Source organism: Megascapheus bottae, chromosome 1 (assembly GCF_031878675.1).
Source record: "Megascapheus bottae isolate mThoBot1 chromosome 1, mThoBot2.hap1, whole genome shotgun sequence".
Classification (NCBI taxonomy): Eukaryota; Metazoa; Chordata; class Mammalia; order Rodentia; family Geomyidae; genus Megascapheus; species Megascapheus bottae.
Window position 1 is genome coordinate 25,590,026 of NC_143509.1, and position 15,525 is coordinate 25,605,550.

Below are 15,525 nucleotides of genomic sequence, written 5' to 3' on the forward strand. Positions count from 1 at the left end.
TGTCTGGTTTTTCTCTTTTTTAATTGCAATATATAGAGGGGTCACTGTTACATTTGCCCGACAGAGGGTACATCACTTCTCACAATTGACTCCCCCTCTCATGTTTTTGTCCCCATTTTCCTCCCCCACCCTCTCCCAATCATCTTGTTTCCCCCCTTCCCTATATATAATATACCAGGTAACAAAGTCAGATACCATAACAATATGAGATTAAACCAAGGGCAACAAAAGAGAAGAGAAATAACATTGTACATTAATAACAGTCACACATTATATGGCTCTTGTATACATATCCTGGAGGTCCTTTCATTTAGCCTTATCTTATATGGCCTTATGTATCTAGGTTTTGAGCTATTGTAGTCCTCTGCTAGGAGAGTCCTAGGTATGTACTAATTATTACAAATGAGGGAAACCACTGAGCCTATGTTCTTTTGGGTCTGGCTTACTTCACTTAATATCAATTTTTAGAAGTCTTTCCATTTCCTTACTGATGGCAGCATAGAATTCCATTGTGTGTAGGTGCCATTTCTCTGTCAGTACAAGAATTTTTTCCTCTTTAGGTTGTTAGTTTTTGAAGAGTCAGTCTTTTTCAACTTATCAATGAAGTATTCAGGTGTCTATCTTCAGTAGGGATGGAGGAAGGGTAGAGAACTCCAGGATAAAAAGTGAAACTGGAGCCAGGAGGGCGGGCAGGAGGAGGAGGCAGGGGAGGAGGAGAGCTGTGGGGCTAGGTGTGCCAGGGGTAGGGGGGCTCCTCTATGGAGGCAAATGGGAGCAGGGCACCTCAGGCAGTGCCAACGACTCCCAGCCCAACCCCAGTAAAATGATCTGGCAGACCTCACCAGATAGCCTTAGAGACTGTTTTAGCAAATTTGGAGAAATTAGAGAATGTAACGGTCATGAGAGATCCCACCACGAAATTCTCACGTAGGCCAAGCCAGCAAGTGGAGATTAAGTGTCAGGCCAGCCCCACCACGAGTTAGATTCCAAGACGATTGATCCCAAAGTTGCATTTCAACCCAAGATGGTCACAAGAACAAAGAAAATATCTGTAGGTGGATTATCTGTGCACACTGTCGTGGAAGATGAGAGCAATGCTTTGAGCAGCTTGGCAAGGTGGAAGGTGCGATGCTGATGTTTGAGAAAACCACCAACAGGCAACAAGAGGGTTTGGCTTTGTCACTTTCGAGAATGAAGAAGATGTTGTGGAAAAAAGTCTGTGAGCTCCATTTCCATGAAAGCAATAATAAGATGGTAGACTGTAAGGAAGCTCAGCCAAAAGAAGTCATGTTTCCACCTGGGGACCCCACTTCTCCTTTGGAAATCTCTTTGAATATTTGGTGGTGATTTTGACTTAGTCCAGTACACACCTCGCTTTAATATCGAGTTTAAAAAGTTTACCATAGTGTAATGGTATCCTTAATATGTGGCTTTTAGATCCAAACAGTACAAGAGCGAGGACTCAATATTTGTGTACCCAATGCTATGGACATGGTACTGGAAATATAAACACAACTACACAGGTATAAAAACTTATGACTCTATAGACATCATGTTTTATTGCATAGATTAATATGTATCTATGATATACAAACCCTTAGCCTAATTTTGATTTTGTTCTAAAAACTGTCAGTGATTGTATATAGAGATTCCCTTCTTGAATCCTTGTTTGTGAAACATATCATTTGAAATATGATGTAAAAATAAATGTTAATAAATTCTTTTTTTAAAAAAAGAGCGACGCAGGTGATATTACAATACCAGACTTCAAACTGTACTATAGAGCCATAATAACAAAAACAACATGGTACTGGCAAAAAAAAAATAGACCAGCAGATCAATGGAACAGAACAAAAGATCCAGAAATAAAACCACCTACCTATAGTCAACTTATATTCGACAAAGAAGCCAGAGATATACAGTGGAACAAACACAGCCTATTCAATTGTTGGTGCTGGGTAAAGTGGGCAGCCACTTGCAGAAAACTAAAAATTGACCCTAGTCTTTTGCCATGCACAAGCATTAACTCAAAATGGGTCAAAGACCTCAATGTCAGACAGGAAATCTTGAAACTGCTACATGATAGAGTAAGAGAGACACTGGAACTCATAGGCACAGGCAAAAGATTCCTGAACAGAATCTCAGGGTCACAACAGACTGGAGAGAGACTCAATAAATGGGACTACCTAAAAATAAAAAGTTTCTGCACAGATAAAAGCAGAGCTACTAAAATAGAAAGCCAGCCAACTAACTGGGAAAACATATTTACCAATAAACATCAGACAAATGCTTAATATCCAGTATATACAGGGAACTCAAGAAACTAATCTGCCCCAAACCTAACAAACCAATCACTAACTGAGGTTTAAACAGTCAAAAAATATGAGAAAATACTCATCATTCATGGTCATAAAGAAAATGCTCTATAGACATAATTTTATTATATAGATCTGTATGTATCTATTATAGATCTGTATGTATCTATGACATACAAACCCTCAGCTTAATTTTAATTATGTTCTAAAAATCTACATGCCAGTGATTGCATATAGAGAGTCTCTTCTTGAATACTTGTTTATTAAACATGACACTTGAAATATGATGTAAAAATCAGTGTTAATAAAAATCTTTACAAAATGGAAAGTGAAGGAATCAGAGGTAAACTGAAGTGGGAGGGCTGATTAAATTTTTTGTGAAATTACAGGGAAATCCATATATCCTAATGTTAGTACTTAACTACTTGTTCTTAGATTCTTGTCTGAGAAATAAGTGATTTACTCATTAAGCACAGACACTATTATATATGTGTGCAGGATGAAATAAGAAAAAGTGTGTATTTTACTGCTGAGGAGCTCAATGTCTGCATTTCTCTTAGGATATTTTAGCAAGGACCACAACAGGATTTTCAGATGAGATGAACTGCAAATGTATGTTTGTAACTTCCTATAAGGTACTGTGACTGTCATGTTACTAAGTATGTAAGAAGATAATGAGACAGAGAACTGCCTACCTACTGTGGATTCACATAAGCTTTGCTGCTGCTGATTGAAATTGGCACAATATTTGTCACAACAACTGCTAGTTCACATAATTGAGTACAGTACATGGTATTGTCACTTACCATTTCTATGTTCTTAATGGCAGAAAGGTTTGGGGTCAGCTACTGGTCCTAGTGAGGGCAGAAGTAAATTAGTAGCACTTTGCTTGCAATCTATAGTTTAAAAAAAAATTAAATCAACACCAAATTAAAAACAACAACAACAAAAAAAAAACTTATTCTACCCAGAAAAACTTCTACTACCCAGATGTGATCCTACCTAGTCATGAGACAGAGATCTGAGGATTTACATTTAAAGCTACCCTAGACAAGAACGTTTTTGAAACTCAAATTTCATATTAACTTAAAAAATGCAGATGTAGATTTGTGGTCAAATGCTAGAGGGCCAGCCCTGAGCAAAAAAATCTCAGGGACAGCATCTAGGCTCTGAGTTCAAACCCCAGGAGACTCTCTCTCTCTCTCTCTCTCTCTCTCTCTCTCTCTCTCTCTCTCTCTCTCTCTCTCCCTCCCTCCCTCCCTCCCTCCCTCTCTCTCTCTCTCTCTCTCTCTCTCTCTCTCTCTCTCGTTCTGTCTCTCTCTCTGTCTCTGTCTCTGTGTGTGTCTCTCTCTCCCTCTCCCTCTCTCTCTTCCTCTCTTCCTCCCTCCCTTTTCCTCCCTCTCCCCCTTCCTCCCTCCTCCTCCCCTTCCTCTTTCCTTCCCTCCCTCCCTCTTCCTCCTTCTCCCCTTCCTCTCCTTCCCTTCCCCCCTCTTTCACACACACACACACACACACACACACACACACACCCCTCTATTCAAACAACTACATTGCCCACCCCATGTCCTCCTGTTCCTCTGACTTGGCTACCTATCCCCCCAACCCCTGCCCCCACTCCTGGCTCTCCTCCACTATCTATGAACTTCAGTTCTCTGTGGCTGGCCAGGCAGACACAGTGCATGCAGACACCATTTCAGGGTTGGGGGCAGCTACCACCTTTCAGAGTTGATCTGGACTCTCACATTGTGAACCTATCCCTGGCCCCTCTCCCTTAGTCTTTTGGCCTGAGAGAACCTCACCTCAATGTCCATGTCAGCATTTCCAACTCTAAACGCAAGGCCTTCCCACTACCCTATGTCACCTCCCTTACCAGGCCATCTTAGTCTCCTTCTGTCCCCACAAATCTCCAGCATCTTCAGGGCACAAATGTGGCCTTTTTGACTCTTGTCTTTTGAGAGTCCCAAGCAGCTTGGAAATGACAAGCCTGCCCTGCATGATCTGGAAGCAGTCATCCTTCTGATAATCATGTTATTGTGGATGCCATATTTTAGGAGCACCAACTTTGGTTTGCAAGAAAGCAATTACATCCAGGCAAAAAAGGGGGTTATCCTTGGGCCTAGCATGGCCCCAGTCTAGAGGGGTGGGACAATCTTCATGTTACTGGATAGACTGAAGAGAGTAGGATATAGTTATGTAAAATGACCTTTGAGATAAGATTAACTGCTCACCTTCTGCTGCTGCTATTTTCTTGCTGCTATTGTTTAAGCAGAATGGGATAATCAAGAAAAGACAAGCCAAAGGGCCAAAGCAGGAACTTTTTATTTTGCCCTTCCTGGGATTTGAACTCACGGACTGGTCACTGTCCTGGGCTTATTTTGCTCAAGGTTGATCTTTTACCATTTGAACCACAGTGCCACTCCTGGATTTTTTCAGAGTAGTTTTATTGAAGAATTTTACAGACTTTTGTGCCAGGGCTGGTTTCAAACCATGACTATCAGATCATAGCCATCTGAGTAGCTAGAATTAAAGGCATGCACTGCTAGCACCTAGCCAAAGCAGGAACTTTTTTTCCTTTTTTTATTAAGGAATTTATTAACATTGATTTTTACATCATATTTCAAATGATGTATTTAATAAACAAGTATTCAAGAAGGGAATCTCTATATACAATCACTGACACTTAGATTTTAGAACATAATCAAAATTAGGCTGAGGGTTTGTATGTCATAGATACATATTAATCTATGTAATAAAACATTATGTCTATAGTCATAGATTTTTATGTCTATGTAGTTTGTGTTTATATTTCCAATACCATGTCCATAGCATTGGGTATGCAAATATTGAGTCCTTGCTCTTGTACTCTTTGGATCTAATAGCCACATATTAAGGATACCATGCGCCTTTTGTTCCTTAGGTCTTGACTTGTCTCACTCAACATGATTCACTCTAGATTCATCCACTTCCCTGCAAATGCCATTATTTTATCTTGTCTGTTGGCTATGTAGAATTCCATTGTGTATATATACCACATTTTCTGTATCCATTCATCTGCAGTAGTGCATCTGGATTGTTTCCATCGCCTGGCTATTGTGAATAGTGCAGAGATGAACATAGCTGAGCAGGTGTCCTTATCATATCTTGGGTTATGATGTTCAGGATAGATCAAAGCAGGAACTTTTTAACAAATATATCTCTCACGAAATTGACAGGAAGGAAGCAACCTTGATGGAGATAAATTGCTTTTCTTAGGCACACCTAAGAAAAGGCTGCATTGGGCATGTAGACCAAGAAGTTGGGCACAACAGCCCTTGTTTCTTCTTTTTCCCTTACTGGAGGGCTACTCAGGTGTATCATTGCACTCAACTTTCTGGATCTATTAGAGGAAATCCTGGGGCCACAAGTTTGCATGGAACCTCACTAACAAACATGTGACTATTAACTCCCTTTGACCTGGGAGGTTTGGATGGACCAGACCAGGCTGGAACTTGAGAGGTATTGACACATACTATATAAACTGAGACACAATGGAAGAGCTCCCAGCATGCTGGAATACTAATCTACATTGTGTCCCAAACAGCTGGGTGTTTTCATGGTGTGTTTTGATGGCTGCTTGCCAATGTTCAGCTTATGCATAAAACCTCTTGGCCACTAGGGGCCACTACAGACCAGGACAATTAACAGGACTACTACAGGCTACCTCAGAACTAAGAGCAGCTGCAACCTCCAAGTGGGCAAGGTTTTTCCTCTCCTACCAGGCCTCTAGCCTCTCCACAGGCCTCACTCTTCTCTCCACATGTCTGCCATTCCTCCACAGGCCTATCCATCCGTTTCTCACCTCTATGCAGGCCAGTCGCCCGATTTCTTCTCCCCATCAGCCTGGGCATTCCTCTACTCCAAGAGCTTCCAATGTGGTTCTCCCTCTTCCTCCACAGGCCTGGGCACTGCCCTGCTCCAGAAGCTTCTGGTATGGCGCTCTCCCCTCTTTGCAAGCCCAGGCACTAGTCTGCTTCAGGAGCTTCTAATGTGGTGTGCATGTCTCCTGTCTAGAACATCTAGCCTCTATATATCAGGAGCCAGCAGGGCTGGCCCAGCAGGGACTTCTGCACAGGGCAGAACTTCCTACCCTTCTGGTTCTCGTGATACATTTTACCTGTCAGTGTTATTCAGTTGAAAACAGTTTAACACAGATGAAGTTAGTACAGCCTAGAGTAGCTGCAAATTGCAGTCCTCTTTACCTTTGTTTCCCATATGACTGGAGTTCTAGGCATGCACCACTATATGTTCAGCCCCACCCCCAGCAACAACATCAGTGCAGGGCCGGGCTTCACAACTCCTCTGGTTCTTACATCTCCAGTTAACTACTAAAAATGCCCAAAAAGGAGCCAGGCACCAGTGGCTCATGCCTGTAATCCCAGCTACTCAGGAGGCTGAAATCTGAGGATCAAGGTTCAAAGCCATCCAGGGCACAAAAGGACTTGTAACTCTTTTTTTTTTTTTATTCTTCATTCTTTTTTTTTCTTTTTCTTTTTTTTATTGTAATTAGTAAAAGGGTTACATGATATTTGCCAGATAGAAGGTGCATTAATTCACATACATTGATACCCTTTCACATGTCTTGGTACCCATTTCCCTCCCCCCCCACACCCCCCACCCGTCTTGGTTTTCTCCCCTTCCCTATCAAATTTCAAATATCCAAATACAAATAAATTCAATATATCAGATAACAAAGTGAGATACTATACCAATATGAGATAACCAAGGGACAGCAAAGGAGATGAGAGACAACATAGTACATTAAGGACAACAATCATTCATTATATGGCTTTTGTTTCAATATCTTGGGGGTCCTTTCAATTAGCTTCACATTATATGTCCTTATGTATCAAGATTTTGCTCTATTGCAAATCTCTGCTACTAGAGCCCAAGGTTTCTATTGATTATGATGAATGAGGGAAACCATTGAGCCTAAGTTCCTTTGAGTCTGGCTTACTTCACTTAATATGATTTTTTCTAAGTCTTTCCATTTCCTAACAAATGGGGCGATGTCATTCTTTCTGACAGCAGCATAGAATTCCATTGTGTACAAATACCACAACTTGTTGATCCACTCATCAACTGAGGGACATGTAGGTTGGTTCCATATCTTTGCTATGGTGAATAGTGCTGCAATGAACATTGTTGTGCTAGTGGATTTAGTATGTCCTTGTTTCTGGATGGTTGGGTAAATGCCAAGTAGTGGAATTGCTGGGTCATAGGGGAGTTCTATGTTTAGCCTTTTGAGGAACTGCCACACTGCTTTCCATAGTGGTTGAACGAGTTTGCACTCCCACCAACAGGGTAGTAGTGATCCCTCCTGGCCACATCCCCTCCAGCATCTGTTGTTATTCGTTTTCCTGATCCTGGCCATTCTAACTGGAGTGAGGTGGAATCTTAGAGTTGTTTTGATTTGCATTTCTTTTATGACCAGAGATGCTGAGCATTTCTTCATGTGTCTATAGGCCATTTTTGTTTCTTCTTCAGAGAAGACTCTCTTTAAGTCTTTGGCCCATTTTTTAATGGGATGGTTGTTAACTTTGGAGGTTAGTTTTGGAGTGATTCAATTTTTTGAGTTGTTGACATATTTTAGATATGAGGCCTTTGTCCGTTGTTTGGTTGGTGAAGATCTTCTCCCACTCTGTAGGCTTCCTGATTAGTTTACTAGCTATGTCCTTTGCCATACAAAAGCTCTGCAGTTTAATGCAGTCCCACTTATCCAGCCTTTCTCTGATTTGTTGTGATTCTTGGTCCTTATTAAGAAAGTTTCGACCTGTGCCAAGGAGGCCTAGCGTATCTCCTATTCCTTCCTGTAAAGTTTTCAGTGTGTCAGCTTTTACCTCCAGGTCTTTGATCCATTTGGAGTTAATTCTAGTGCAAGGTGACAAAGAAGGATCCAACTTTAGTTTTCTGCAGGTGCTTAACCAGTTCTGCCAGCACAACTTGTTGAAGAGGCTGTCTTTCTTCCATTCTATTTTTTTGGCTCCCTTGTCAAAGATTAGGTGGCCATAGGTCTGTGGTTTAATATCTGGGTCCTCAGTTCTATTCCATTGGTCTTCAGGCCTGTTCCTGTGCCAGTACCAAGCTGTTTTGATAATTATAGCTCTGTAATAAGGACTTGTGACTCTTATCTCTAATTAACTTCTACAAAATGGGGAAGTGGGGCTTGGCTCAAGGGTAGGGAGGTAGCCTTGAGCTGAAGAGCCCAGGGACAGCATCCATGCCCAGTTCAAGCCCCATGACCCACAAAAAAAAGGAGGGGCCAAAAATGCACGTGTCAGCCAGGCACTTTGGCTTTGTAATCCTAGCTATTCAGGAGGCTAAAATCAGAGGACTGAGGTTCAAAGCCAGCCTGGGAGGAAAGTCTATGAGACTCTTACATCTAAGTAACCACCAGAAATTGGAAGTGGCACTGTGGCTCAAAGTGGTATAGCACTAGCATTGAGGAAAAGGAGCTCAAGGACAGTGCCCAGGCCTCTGAATTCAAGACCCACAACCAACCCTCCTGCCCCCCAAAAAAGTGGAAGTGCAGCTCAAGTGATAAAAGTACAAGCCCTGGGCTGAGAGTTTGGCCTAGTGGTAGAGTGCTTGCCTAGCATGCACAAAGACCCAGGTTCTATTCTTCGGTACTGCATACATTGAAAAAAGCTAGAAGTGGTGCTGAGACTCAAGTGGTAGAGCTCCAGCCTTGAGAAAGTCAAAGAACAGTGCTCAGGCCCCAAGCTAAAGCCCAGGACTGGCAAAAAAAAAAAAGTACAAGCCCTGATCAAATAAGCTAAGGAGAGTGCCTTGGCCATGAGTTCAAGCCCTAGAATTGGCCCCTCTCCAAAAAAGAAATTCTACTGTATCTCAGAAGAAACTCCGTGGAGGCTCCACTTTGTCCCCATCAAGTGCTTTTCCCCTGATCTACTCCACAGACCCCGGCACCTTGCAGCATCTATGACACCCAGGACAATTATGGCATGGCCTACTATCCAACAAGGCTCTCTTCCAACATGCTCTGGCAGCTGACATCTTTTACCATGAACTTAAGGCTGAGTAGAAGGCTGAGAAGGCTTGTATAAGGATTCTCCAGCTGGTGACCTCTTGGCCAAAGCTACCGCCTGCCCCTCTGTCCTCACTGAAGCTTTTACTGCAGGCTTCCCCCACAGGAGCCTCCCAGAAAGCCCACACAGCCCAGTGTGAAGGGCAGGTGACATAGTAGCAAGTTGGTTAACAGATGAGCATGGATGATGAAGGCCAATGGTATGTGCTCATTTTGCCAAGGGCCTGGGGCTGGTTGCCCCATGCTAGGATGTACAGCATGTATCATTGCTTTTCTTTGGCATGCTTTGCTCGAAAAGATCAAGTGCACCCTGCTCACAGACCAACTGTAGCTAGGACACAAGAATGCTCAGACACCATGAGGTGCAGGGTTCCGAGGAGCTGAGGATGCCTCAGAAAAGGGGCCATTGTTTTCCCAGAAGCTGAAGATGTGGTATTGTTTTGGGCAGGACAAACAGAAGGACAGAATGAGACTTACACATTGTATGGCTGAAGTCACCAAGAAGAAAGCAGAAAAAAGGAGGAAGGTTGCGTCTTCCAGGGAGTCCCTGGCTCTTCTCACAGCTGTGTCTGGTCACTTCATGGGTCCTGGCTTTTGTATCAAAGGGCAGAATGGAGCCAGTTACTGGTATCTCGTGCCTGTAATCCTAGCTACTCAGGAAGCTGAGATCTGAGATCATAGTTCAAGGCCAGCCTGGGCAGAAAAGTTAGTAAGACCATTATCTCCAAAGAACCAACTAAACACTGGAAGTGAAGCAGTTGCTCAAAGTGGTAGAAGCACTAGCCTTGAACAAAAAAAGCTCAGGGAAAGTGCCAGTCCCCAAGTTCAAGCTTCAACACGAGGGACTTAAAAGGGTGGCGGTGCAGAAGGTGAGCATCAAAGGCTAAGATCTGAGGGAGATTCAAGGTCAGCCATGAAGGCAAGTTTTTGATGTTTCTTTTTTTATTATTTGTCAGGATAATGTATAGAGGGGTTACACTTCTCACACTTGCATTACTTCTCACACATTGAGACCCCTCCATGTTTTTGTCCCTGTTTCCTTCCCCTCACCTCCTCTGAATCATCTTGTTTTCCCCACTTCACTTCATTATTTCAAATAAACAAATAAATGTATATACAATATACAGTGAGATTACCCATAAGGGCAAAAAAGAAGATAACTATCATAGTACATTAAGAACAACAATCACACAAGATAAAGCTCTTGTTTCCATACCCTAGAGTTCATTTCATTTAGCCTCATCCTATATGACCTTATGCACCTAGGTTTTGAGCTAATGCAATCCCCTGCTAGGAGAATACTAGATGTGTACTAATTATTACAAATGAGTGAAACCATTGAGCTTATGTTTCTTGGGTCTGGCTTATTTCACTTAATATGATTTTTTCCAAGTCTTTCCACTACCTTACAAATGGGCAATGTCATGCTTTCTGATGGCAGCATAGAATTCCAGTGTGTATAAGTACCACATCTTTTTCTTTTTCTTTTTTTGTGGATCATGGGGCTTGAACTCGGCCTGGGCATTGTCCCTGAGCTCTTCAGCTCAAGGCTACTGCCCTACCCTTGAGCCAAGCCCCACATCCCTTCTAGAGGTTAATTGGAGATCCGAGTCTCAGGTCCTTTTGAGCCCGGGCTGGCTTTGAACCTTGACGCTCAGATTTCAGCTTCCTGAGTAGCTAGGATTACAGGCATGATCCACCAAGCCAGGAAAAGTACCACATCTTGTTGATCCATTCATGTACTGAGGGCACCTAGGTTGGTTCCATATCTTCACTAGGGTAAATAATGCTACAATGAACATCATTGTGCTAGTGGCTTTAATATGTCCTTGTTTCTGGACGTTGGGACAAATGCTAAGGAGTGGAATTGTTGAGTCATAGGGAGCTTTATGTTTAGTCTTTTGAGGAATCACCATACTGCTTTCCACAGTGGCTGAACGAGTTTGTACTCCCACCAGCAATGTAGTAGCGATCCCTTTTGGCCACATCCCTGCCAGCATCTATTGTTATTAGATTCCTTGATAATGTACATTCTAACTGGAGTGAGGTAAAATCTCAAAGTTGTTTTGATTTGCATTATTTTACAGCCAGAGATGTTGAGCATTTCTTCGTGTGTCTATAAGCCATTCTTATTTCCTCTTCAGAGAAATTTTTTTAAGTCTTTAGCCCACCTTTTAATGGGATGGTCATTTCTTTGAGGATTTGTTTTTGAGAGATTCAATTTTTTGAGCTGTAGATATATTTTAGATATGAGACCCTTATCTGTTGTATGGCTAGTGAAGATCTTCTCCCACTCTGTGGGATTTCTACTTAACTTGCTAGCTATGTCCTCTGCTATACAGAAGCTCTGCAGTTTAATGCAGTCCCATTGTCCAAACTTTCTTTAATTTGCTGTGTTTCTGGATCCTTAAGAAAGTTTCAACCTCTTCTTCTTTCTGTAAGCAGCCTGAAATGACCTGTGAAACTACTCTCTAGACCCAGAGAATCCCACAAAATCATGCAATTCAAGAAGCTCTAATCTTCATGTTCACTTTAAGAACACCAGAGAAACCGCCCAGGCCATCAAGGGTATGCATATCCGAAAAGCCACAAAGTATCTGAAAGACATCACTTTAAAGAAGCAATGTGTGCCATTTCGGGGTTACAATGGTAGAGTTGGCAGGTGTGCCCAGGCCAAACAGTGGAGTTGGACACAGGGTCGGTGGCCCAAAAAGAGTGCTGAGTTTCTGCTGCACATGCTTAAGAATGCAGAGAGCAATGCTGAACTGAAGGGCTTAGATGTAGACTCCCTGGTCATTGAACACGTCCAGGAGAACAAAGCACCCAAGATGCACCGCCAAACTTACAGAGCCCATGGTAGGATTAACCCATACATGAGCTCCCCCTGTCACATTGAGATGATCCTTACTGAAAAGGAGCAAATTGTTCCTAAACCAGAAGAGAAAGTTGCACAGAAGAAAAAGGGATCCTAAAAGAAACTTAAGAAACAAAACCTTACAGCATGAGAATAAATTCAGCATAAAATAAATGCAAATGAATGGATGTTGGTTATCATTATTTAAATAAAAAAGAAAGTTCTGACCTGTGCCAAGGAGACATAGTGCATCTACTATTCCTTCTTGTAAAGTTTTCAAGGTCTTTGATCCATTTGGAATTAATCCTGGTGCAGGGTAACACAGAAGGATCCAACTTTAGGTTTCTGCAGGTGCCTAACTAATTCTGCCATTACCACTTGTTGAAAAGGTTGTCTTTCTTCCATTCTATGGTTTTTGTTCCCTTATCAAAGATTAGGTGGCCATAGATCTGTGGGTTGATTTCTGGGTCTTCAATTCTATTCCATTGGTCCTCAAGCCTGTTCTTGTGCCAGTACCAAGCTGTTTCAGTTACTATAGCTCTGTAATAGAGTCTAAAGTTTAGTATAGATATTCCTCCAGCACTATTCTTTCTGCTAAGGATTGTTTTTATTACTAGGGGTCTTTTATTATTTCATATGAAATGTTGGATTGCATCCTCTATTTCCTTAAAGAATGATATTGGGATGTTGATGGGTATTGCATTGAATTTGTAGATGGCCTTTGGCAGGATTGCCATTTTATCAATGTTGATTCTTCCAATGCAGGAACATGGGGGGTTTTCCACTTCTTCAGTTCTGCTTTAATTTCCTTTTTCAGGTTTTTAAAGTTTTCATCATAAAGGTCCTATTCATTCTTGGTTAATTCCTAAGTACTGATTTTCTTTTCAAATTAGATCAAGCAGCTTGGGATATGAAACTTTGGCAAAGTAGCAGGGTATAAAATTAACCCTCAAAAATGAACTGCTTTCCTGTATGCCAACAATGAGAGAAGTGAGGCAGAAATCAGGAAAGCAACTCCTTTTGCCATAACCTTAAAGAAATCAAGGAGCCAAAATTATACAAAGATAGCCTCTTCAATAAGTGGTGCTGGCAGAATTGGTTAAGTACCTGTAGAAAACTAAAGTTGGAACCTTCTGTGTTACCCTGCACCAGGATTAATTCCAAATGGATCAAAGGCCTTGAAAATTTTAGAAAAAGGAATAGGAGATACGCTAGGTGTCCTTGGCCCAGGTTGAAACTCTTTCTTTCTTTCTCTTTCTTTCTTTCTTTCTTTGTTTATTTATTTATTTGCCATGCCTAGGCCTTGAACTCAGGGTCTGAGCACTGTCCTTGGGCTTTCTCAAGGCTAGAGCTCTATCCCTTGAGCCACAGCACCACTTCTGGGTTTTTTTCTATGTTTGTGGTACCAAGGAATTGAACCCAGGTCTTCATGCATGCTAGGTGAGCATTGTACCACTAGGCCAAACTCCTGGCCTCTGAAACTTTCTTAATAAAGACTCAGAAACACAACAAGTTGAAGAAAACTGCCAAGCTTCTGTATGGAAAAGGACATAGCTAGCAAGTTAAATAGAAAGCCCACAGAGTGGAAGATCTTCATTAGCCATACAACAGACAAGGGCCTCATATCTAAAAATGTATATACAGGGGACTGGGAGTTTGGCCTAGTGGTAGAATGCTTGCCTAGCATGCACAAATACCCGGGTTCGATTCCTCGGTACCACATACATAGAAAAAAGCTGGAAGTGGTGCTGAGGCTCAAGTGATAGAGCTCTAGCCTTGAGAAAGCCTAAGGACAGTGCTCAAGCCCTGAGCCCAAGCCCAAGACTGGCAAAAAAATGTATATACAGTTCAAAAAATTGAATCTAAAAACAAATCCTCAAAGAAATAACCATCCCATTAAAAGGTAGGCTAAAATGTAATGAGTAATTGTTGTCCTTAAGTACTATGTTATCTCTCATCTCTTTTGCTGTCCCTTGGTTATCTCATATTGTTACATTATTTCACTTTGTTATCTGATATATTGTATATATGCTTATTTGGTTATTTGAAATTGCATAGGGAGGGGGGAACAAGATGAGGGGTGGGGTGGAGGGAAGGGAAATGGGGACCAAGACATGAGAAAGGGTATCAATATTTGTGAAGTAATGCACTTTCTATATGGTGAATATAATGTAACCCTTCTATTAATTACAATAAAAAATATATAAAAAAATAAAAGACTAAAGACTTAGAGACTTCTCTGATGAGGAAGTAAGAATTGCCTATAGACACATGAAGAAATGCTTGACATCTCTGGCCATAAAAGAAATGCAAATCAAAACACCTTTGAGATTCCACCTCACTCCAGTTAGAGTGATCCTTATCAAGAAATCTAATAACAACCAATGCTGGCAGGAATGTGGCCAGGAGGGATCACTACTACACTCTTGGTGAGACTATAAACTCGTTCAACCACTATGGAAAGCAGTATGGTGATTCCTTTAAAAACTAAGCATAGATCTCCCCTATGACCCAGCAATTCCACTCCTTGGCACTTACCCAAATGTCCAGAAACAAGGACACACTAAAACCACTAACACAGAGATGTTCATTGGAGCACTATTTACCATGGCTAAGATATGGAACCAATTCAGATGCCTCTCAGTAGATGAATAGATCAAGAAGATGTGGTATTTATACACAATGTAATTCTGTGCTGCCATCAGAAAAAATATCATCCCATTCACAAGGAAATGGAAAGACTTGGAAAAAATCATATTAAGTGAAGTAAGCCAGATCCAAAGGCTCAATGGTTTCCCTCATTTGTAATTAGTACACATCTAGGATTCTAGCAGAGGATTACAATACCTCAAAACCTTAGCACCTACAGTCACAAAGGATGAATTGAACTAAATGACCTAAATGAAATGAACTCTAGGATATGAAAACAAAGGGTTTATCTTGTGTGATTGTTGTTCTGAATATACTATGTTATTTCTCTTTTTTTTGCCCTTTGGTTAATCTCATGTTGTTACTGCACCTGACTTTGTTAACTGGTATATTGTATATGTGTTTCTTTATTTGAAATAGTAAATGGAAAAGGAAAACAAGATGATTGAGAGGGTGGAGGAGGGAAATGGGGATGCAAGTATGAGATGGGGTTATCAATGTGTGAGAGATAATGCATCTACTCCCTGGTGAATGTAACTGTATTCCCTCTATACATTACCCGACAATAAAAAATAAAAATAAAGTTCAAATTTAAGCATCTACAAGAAAGGAAACAGAGAAACTTA

At 41.4% G+C, this 15,525-nt stretch overlaps 2 pseudogenes; both read left to right on the plus strand.

Annotated features, from left to right (window-relative positions):
* Positions 1–758: 758 nt before the first annotated feature.
* Positions 759–1,347, plus strand: LOC150068547 (RNA-binding protein Musashi homolog 2 pseudogene; annotated as a pseudogene).
* A 10,511-nt stretch (positions 1,348–11,858) lies between these two features.
* Positions 11,859–12,401, plus strand: LOC150068548 (large ribosomal subunit protein uL22 pseudogene; annotated as a pseudogene).
* Positions 12,402–15,525: the final 3,124 nt, after the last annotated feature.